We start from the raw sequence: 9,394 nt of genomic DNA, 5'->3' as shown, positions 1-9,394 counted from the left end.
ATCTAATAAACAAAAGATTCAAAGTATTGATGAGATGTTTCACGTCGTTTGATCACCTCTTGAGGAAATACTCTATTTTCTTTTCTTCAGACAGAGGGATTTGGTCCTCCAGGGATAGCGAGTGCCTGCGGGATCCTAAATTAGGTTCTACAACACGACATCTAATATGGAAATGAACATGCTGTTTTGTTGGAGAGTGTCAGGTCTTTTTTCCTTCATCTCTGTCTTTAACCCATTTAGACCTGAGGACGCGTCTGTGTCGCCGTATAGCTTTTAAACCACTTTTTAACCATTGCTGTTGAAAAACAGTAGCTAGTAGACTGCTATTTTCGAAAAAATCACGAAAACATGTGCAAATCGTTGAATATAATATTATTTCACAGAGAACGTTTTTAACTCAAATCTTTGCTTCTGGGGGGAGGGGGGGTCCCTGGAACTACATATTTTGAGATGGGGGTCGGCGGGCCAGATACATACAAGTTTTGCGGCCCTTGACATGAAGACGTTTGAGCACCACTGACATGGAAACCTACTGTAGGTATTGCAGAAAACTGTCATGATTTTAAAAGACATTTGTGACAGTTAGAATCAGCCACCCAGGTCTTCATGGGTTAAAGTGAGTGGAGCACTTTCCCTTTTCTTTTGATCCATGTTATTGTATTCTTCATTTTCATTGCCTCCAACAATGGTACATATTTGCCCACGTCCCTGGTGACAGTCAATATTAAAGTAACACCGTGTGTGTGTAGGATACGAGGCGATAGAGCAAGCTCCGCCCCCTGGGGCTGTATGATGAAACAAAACCAGGAAAACCAGACAACAAGCTTTCATGTGACTGCAATGAAAAATGTGTGTGTGTCTGTGTGTCTATGTGTGTCTATGTGTGTGTGTGTGTGTGTGTGTGTGTGTGTGTGTGTGTGCGTGCGTGCGTGTGCGCGTGTGTCATCGACAGCAATATACGTACGCTTGTCTTTACGAGTGTTTATTTTGCAACTTAGATAATCAATCAAGACAAAGGAGGGCTTCATAAATAGTCTCATATATATTGCATTTTAAAGATTGATACAATGGCAGACAAAGCAAAGCAAAGCACTCTGAAAACTCATTAAGTAATGCTAATGTGAGAAGAGGAGACATACTGTACAGTACATTGTCAATGTTAACCCATTCTGAACGGGCACCCGTTTTGGTGTTGGCATCATGTTATGCTTTAGCTATTGAAAAATAGCAGATCTACAAGCTCATATCGCGCCACCGAGTGGCGCGATACGAGCTTGTAGGTCTGCTATTTTTGAAAAATTCAAAGAACGACTGACATTTTTAGAATCTGATCTCAGGTCAGAATGGGTTAATCAGACCAGTGTGTGTCCAGTGGAAACCTCGTATGAATCTGATCTCAGGTCAGAATGGGTTAAGCATACAGTAGCACTCAGACTGATCTCTATAGTGATTATACCAGTGGTTTTCAACCTTTTTCACATCAAGGTCCATTATTTATTCTGCATTTGAGTCACAGACTTGATGACATTTTGCCTCTTAGACCCAAAACGATATTTTGTTGTCATTGGATAAGACAATTCTATGCTGTATCGATGTTGGAGGTACCATATAGGAGAGATAGATAACAGGCAAACGTTGATCAACAGACTTCATGTAAATGAAAAAAAAAAAAAATCACTCTTGAGAGCGTAAGATATGGAGCTGTATTTTGCGTGTCTTAAGGACCAGGTCTTATTCCCTATAACTTGAGTAAACTAAAGACCTGGAGGCGTGATCAATGCTCTTTGGCCACTCAGAATAGCCAAATGGCATTGATCACGCCTCCAGGTCTTTAGTTTACTCAAGTTATAGGGAATAAGACCTGGTACTTAAGACACACAAAATACAGCCCATGGACCCTTAAAGGTCCATTTGGTTTCATTTTACACTCTCAAGAGTGTAAGATCCATACGGGTTTGGTTACTATAACTCTCCATCATTTAGCTGGGGACCACCTGGAACCCCCTCAAGGACCACTGGTGGTCCCCGGACCACTGGTTGAAAACCACTGGATAACACTGTAAAGGCTGCGAGGAGTCAGCATCTGGGAGCAGCCTTGTAATTCAACTGCATGCATGCATGCCTGTGACCTTTGCTGCATCTCTCTCTCTCTCTCTCTCTCTCTCTCTCTCTCTCTACACTCCAGCGACTGTAGCTAATAAAAAAATCACACCATAATGTGAAGTGAGTGGTGACTTTGGAGTCAAGCACAGTTGTTGACTTACTAGAATATCCGACCTCTGGGTCTAAGGCAAAAGATTACATTGGTGTTATACTAATAAACCCCGACTTCCCATCATGCACCTGTATAACCCAACATGCACTATTGTAATAGTACGTATAGTTCACAGTGTGAAGCTGAACAGCGCCACTGTGTGTGTGTGTGTGTGTGTGTGTGTGTGTGTGTGTGTGTGTGTGTGTGCACGCACTCGCGCGTGAATGTGTACATGTGTTAGGCTCTGATGGCTGATACCCTGAAGAAGGCAGTTGCATCTGCCGAAACGTTGGTTCCTACTCAGTGTCCTAATAAATAATCGGCACTTTGGCTATCAGTGTGTACATGCGGCCACTTTTTCGTCTTTTTAAGTCTTATCGTTTTAGGTTCAGTTGGCTGCTCAACACTTTGGTACAATGATAGTTGTTTTTAAATGTGCTATGCAAATACATTTGATTTGATTTAGGTCACCCAGTGGTATGTCCGTACTCAAGCGGACATACATACACCACGGAGACATGCTGACACACATTGCCGTTCATTGGAGACGGCGTGACCAACGCTAAAAAATGAATAAAACCGAAACCAAATATACTTAACTGTTTCAACCCCCAGAGCTCGTTTTGGTCAGAGAACCACATTGAACATACGTTTCTTTCTTCTTTTTTTTTTTTTTTTTTTTGCTTGAGAATGTCAACAATGGCAGCAGTAAGCCACTGACGGTGCTGTGGGAACTGCTGTGAATTAAAGGCTGTGATCTTTGCTTTGGTTCATCGGAAACACCATACTGTCTTTCATTGTTTCGCTATGTTTCTCTACTTCAGTGGTTCCCTGCAGGGACCCCTAGGGGTCATTGCGGGGGTCCCCAGCTAAATGATAGATAAGAACCAATTGGACCCTTATTGTTCTGTAACTCTGAGAGTGAAATTGATTTTACAATATCATTTGAGATCTCAGAGATAGAAATGCCATTACATACGGGTCCATATATATAGTCTTGTCAAACTGAGGGTCCTTGAAATTAAAATGGCTGACAATCACTGCGAGAGCCGTAAAAATATTCTCTCATGGGAGACCCTGGCATACCTTTTCAAATGGGGGTCCGCGGGCTAATAAGTGTCAATTTGGGGGTCCTTGATATGAAAACGTTTGATCACCACTGCTCTACTATAGTCTACTTTACCCGACACTTTGAACCATCGATATACTTCACCACAACGTACACATTTCCACATAATGTTAAATCAAGACGAGGAACGGTTTAAAAAAAGTTATTATTAGTCATTCTTAGGTTCCAACTCAAATATATATCAAGTTTTAATCAGTTTTGGAGCCAAGCTGCTGAAAAGGGCCTTTCTGTATCCCTCATTTAGATTTCATATTTCACGGCATCAACCCCCAAAATCACAACCAGATGTTGTCACCGGCTCCCCTTCCTGTTTCCGCATGTGTCCAGTTCCCACCAAGCAGTGGAACGTGACACTTTACCTCGGAAAATATAATAAAATCGAGAAGTAATGTGCAGCTATTTCCTTTCATAAATTCTTTGGCCCTCTCTCTCTCTCTCTCTCTCTCTCTCGCTCGCGCACACACTATATGCACAGTCGCACAAAAAGCACGGGTCTCGTGTACATACTGTACAGTATAGCGTAATGAAAAGCATAGCAGCACATGGCAGTAAATCCACGGCCGACAGCTACCAGTGGGCTTTCATCGTCTACCTGCGCCCGGTGAAGATTTATGCCTGGACACTAGTGCTCATGCGTGTAATAACTCCTCCCATCCTTTCGGCGGAGCGTGTTGTCGTCCCCCGTCCCCCCCTCTTCCCACCCCGCTCCGAGATAGATAGCGTCCCTGTGTCTGCTAGCGTGCGTGCCTCCAGGATCCATCAATGGAGCCGCGATACGCCAATAAAAGACGAGTCTCACCTGTTGACACAGTGTCCGCAGGTCCGTAACTGTACTGCGCTGTACTGCGCCGCGCGGTTACCGCTTGAGAGCTTTATGACTGCTCTGTTTTACGTATCATGCTCAAATCCACACCGGTGTACTGTGTGATTAACCCATTCTGAACGGGAACCCATTTTGGTGTTTAGCATCATGTTATGCTTTAGCTATTGAAAAACAGCAGATCTACAAGCTCATAGCGCGCCACCGAGTGGCGCGCTACGAGCTTGTAGGTCTGCTATTTTTGAAAGATCGAAGAACGACTGACATTTTTTTTAGAATCTGATCTCAGGTCAGAATGGGTTAATCAGACCAGTGTGTGTGTGTCCAGTGGAAACCTCGTATGAATCTGATCTCAGGTCAGAATGGGTTAAGTGGTCATAATCAGTAGGTCTCACTGGAGGACGAGAAGTCATTCTCACTCTTTATTATTATTATTCTGCTCCAAACATCTTGGAACTCCGTAACTCCCCGATACTGTCACCTAGAAACTTCATTCAAACATTAAAATGTTCAGCTTATTTTTTTTGGGGGGGTGGGGGGGGGGGGGGGGGGGGAGGATCAGAATCTCTTTTTTTTATGGTGTTGCTCAAGTGGAGCCAGATGGAATTCCAAAACATTTCACTAATTTTTTGTGTAAACGATTTACACGTACAACTTATACTACAGATACAATATACAATATACATACAGGTCAGATAAGCGGTGCGATTTACAGTCTTCACTCATGAACCTTTATTTGAACCCATGTTCCCGCACTGACAGCTAATTAAATGCACCTGTCAAGTTTTCACGTCGAGTGAATCAAGGGGGGCAACGACGTGCAGAGGGAGATTGAGGGATCAGGGGCTGGAAGTCCAAAAAGCGCACCTATATTTTTCTTTTACATTTCTACCCAGATTTAGAGGAATATCTCATTTTATAACACTAGGAATAACTAGCATTATACTGTGAAAAAAAATGGATATAATTGCAATGGTAAAAATGTGCCACAACAACCCCCCAGCCATCCCTAACAATCCGCCTACTGATAACAAAGTTAAAATCGATTTGATGTGGCTGTTATGTTGTGCAAAAATAAAGTTTTACAATAAAATATTCAATCTTCAAGCGCTCGTTAAAAACAAAAAACTAAAAGTCTTCTCAGACGGGGAGCAACTGACGTGCCTTACTTAGTAATTTGATTTTCAATGAAAGGCGGGCATTTATTTTGATCATGCGGAGAAGCGAGCAACTACGTGCCCCTCGCGAGCAGACGTTGATCCAGGCGACTACGCCTGCGTCACTCGCTCCCCGTCTGAACAGGCCTTTGGAAAGCAGATCTACAAGCCCACAATGTGACGTGAGAATGTTTAAGTGTTTAATAAGATGTTTTGGATCTCTGAACTCAATACAGTGGTTGAGTGGAACCTGCAAAGCTCTGAGGATCTATAAGCCTGTTTTTCCTGGTATACTTGCTTCTTGTTTCGGCAGTGTTGTTAAACATGTTAATGTTACTTAATTGCTTAAGTTATTTCTAACCTAAAATGTTTTCAGATACGTGTTTTAGTGTACAGGTTTAAGTTTAAAATGAATTGCAGGCTGACCAGCTGGCCATACCCTTCCTAGTTTGATCTAGTCCTTTTGGGAAGAAGATATGAACCCAAATACTTGTAGTCATCAACCTGTTTCAATGGAGTGTTGTTAAAGGGGAATTCCACTCATTTTCAACATTTTACTATGTCATTAATATACCTTAGAGCTCTTGAAAAAAGTCCCCCCATTCTGTGTTGCCAACAGCTCTAAGGTATATTAATGACATAGTAAAATGTTGAAAATGTGTGGTATTCCCCTATAAGTGTTTTGATAACGTGGAAATTAGAGGAACGGCTGGATGGCACCTTCTAATGAGAGCACAAAATCTCTCTTGGAAGAGCCACCCATCGACTCTAATATACGTGTGTCTGTGTCCTCACTGGTCCGATCCAGAAGAACACAGTTTGCTGGCTATACTGCTACAGAGCTGACCATGAGGTTATATCCTCCCTTCTCTCTCTGGAATCCAGCCTCAAAGCAGACCAGAGGTAGATAACTGTCGTTCCCTATAGCTGGAACAGCCATGCAGGGACCAGGGGCCTCCCCCTGGGTCCCTTGCCCGGCCGAGAGCACCCCCGCCTGGGCACGGACCACCGGCCATCTCCGGGGGACCTCCGCCGGTGCCTCGCGCACCGTTGGTCCCCCAGTACCCCCATGATGTCATCGCTATAGGGACACATGCATCAGTAGGCAGGAACTGGGGATGGCAATGCAGAGGCATTGTGAAATCCATGATCTCGTACCGCGGTCGAAAAATGATGATAATTAAAATCAGTTGTGTTTGGAGGAACATGAGCTATGGAAATCACACCTGTGAATACACTTTTATATTTATTGATGAGGGTTTGCGTAATCATCAGTTCGTTTTTTTCTTCCATTAGGTATTTTAACGGGGACACAGTACACCCAGGTGTATTGCACAAAAAACATGAACTCTAGAAAAGTAGTCCTCCAACATTCTCATGTCTAGGACCCCCAGATTGATGTATATTGCCTAGCTGAAAAGATGTACCAGGGACCCCCATGGAAGCAAGATTTGTGTTCATTTCCTTTTCATCAAAGTGTCTAAGTAATGTACACATTGTTAGCTTAGATCTCCATTTGTAGTGGGGTGCATATACTAACACATGCACCCATTTTTAGTGAACAATATAAACTAACTGCCTTTTTAGTTTGAGATCTTCAAAAATAGCAGATCTACCGTATGACCTCATAGCACATCACATAACGCGCTATGAGCTTTGTACATCTGCTATTTTTGAAGTCCAATAAACCCCACTTTGATAACCACTGCTCTAGCCCATTCTGACCGGGAACCCATTTTGGTGTTAGCATTATGTTATGCTTTAGCTATTGAAAAATAGCAGATCTACAAGCTCGTAGCGCTAGGAGCTTGTAGATCTGCTATTTTTGAAAAATCGACATTTTTTTAATCTGATCTCGGGTCAGAATGGGTTAATCAGACCAGTGTGTGTCGAGTGGAAACCTCGTATGAATCTGATCTCAGGTCAGAATGGGCTAGAAGCTAGAACACTACTGGACCTGACAGAACCATTTAGGCCTGGGCGTTTGGGCCTTCAGCCACACGCAAACGGCGTTTTCAGCCACTCAAACGAAAACAGATAAATAAGTGAAGATTTTCCAAAATATACGGACCAGTGGATCTGTGTAGTCATGCGAAACAAAACGATGCACCACTCATTAGCGCATATCAGTTTTACTGTGAGAAATGCAGCTTGCGCCTGTGGAAACTACACGGATATCTATCCCAATGTTCATATTTTTATATCACTGTGTTAATGTGAGAAATGCAGCTTAATTGCGCCTGTGGAAACTATACACGGATATCTATCCCATTGTTCATGTCTTTATATCACTGTGTTAATAATAACGTATCATTGTTGCATCAACTGCACCACGTCACCAGCAAGCAAAGGCTCCGCATGCTGCATCCAATAATACCATAATATCAGCCTACTATAGTCCAGTCCACGGTGGACAACAGTCGTTTGTATTTGTATTGGTGTGGACTATACGGAGGGCGAAGCTTGAATAATAATAGGTTAATTGCGGACCTATACAGAGAAACTGTGGATAACGCGTGGCGGGTATTCGTGCATATATAGCCAGGTGAAACTATATTCTCGTGGGTATAAAGTTAGTCTGACAGCTACACACCAGCGCACGCCACATGACATGAATGTGAGAATCGTGCATTTCCTCGCCTATTATGACATCCCCTACGACGATGAAACATGACGAAACATGACGGTCGTCGTAATGTTTCAGGGCTATGAAGACATTATAATGTTTTGTGAAAGGATAGAGTAGACTGTGTGTGTGAGAGAGAGAGAGAGAGAGAGAGAGATCAAATAGCGTGGTTGGTGAGAAGAAAGTATACAGTGGTTCATGTCCAGTTGCAATTAACCCTCTAGCACCCAGAGTTGCTTTTTAGCAACAAATTTAATTTAATTAATTACTAAATTATTTTTTATTTTTTTCTGTTCTTTTTTCACCTAAACTCATCAGTGATGTTCATTGCAATGCCATTTCAATGCCATTGGTCATGATATTTGCATATAAACACCCCCCACAGAGGCTGAAATTCACAAAAAAAAAAAAAATCTGGACTCTGTGCGATTTTGAACATTTTTTAACCTAAGACTTTTGACCTTTACCCTAATAAAAGTAGGTAAAATAATTGTAATATATGTTTTTTTGTCATCATTAGAATGTCTAGAACATGTTTTATTCATTATTGTGAAAGATATCCCCCAAATGTAAATTATTAATTTATTATATTATTATATAATTATTATATAATTATTATAAAATGTTCATCAAACTTTATTTTTTTTATTTTTTTTAACATATTTTTTAGTGTCAGTCCTAGTAGTACAAAGTAGTAGTAAGGTTGAAATCAATTTTTTGCAAGTAGAAATTAATGCGGGTGTTAGAGGGTTAAAGCACACTACACCTCGAATACAGCCACTCAACAAGCTCACAACTGGTTGCGGACGCGACTTGCCTGCACTTGCCAGAGTAATGATAAAGTGTCTATCATTGGGCATATACGTATGAATCAGAATCATTTATTTTAAATATGGAGAGAGTTGATCGAGTGTCGGGATTTGGAGATTTACGCACATAGCGTGACACGCTGACAGACAATGCAAGAAACATGTTCCACTTCCACTCACAATTTAGGTGGATTTTACTTATTTACTTATTCCTTCGTTACAAAATACGATAGGCCTATAGTATGTATTTGTCAAGTGTAAATATAAAATCAAATATAATATAGCAGGGCTATAGCCTTATCGTGGAAAGAGATAGGCAAACCCAGTATTGCTCAGTGGTTTAGGGAGTTAACAGAAGATGTTTGATAAGATATGGGGAAGTTTTATCCAATATATTACGGTTAATGATTTGTCTTATTTAATGGTGGAGACTGAGGTTGTCTAATTGTGTTCTCTGCAGCTGTTTGGTCTTGTTTGTTGTTTGACTCTGTTGTTGTTACCATGCAAGTGCCATTATTTTGTTGTACTGTACTTATTATGTGTATATGTACTGTATGTTATTGTTTTGTTTTTTGTTTGTTTTTCATTTTTAAGTAATT

The sequence above is a fragment of the Protomyctophum bolini genome, assembly GCF_963924005.1.
Source record: "Protomyctophum bolini genome assembly, chromosome: 10".
Taxonomy (NCBI): Eukaryota; Metazoa; Chordata; class Actinopteri; order Myctophiformes; family Myctophidae; genus Protomyctophum; species Protomyctophum bolini.
The sequence above is the reverse complement of the archived record's forward strand: the minus strand, read 5'-3'. Positions refer to the sequence as shown.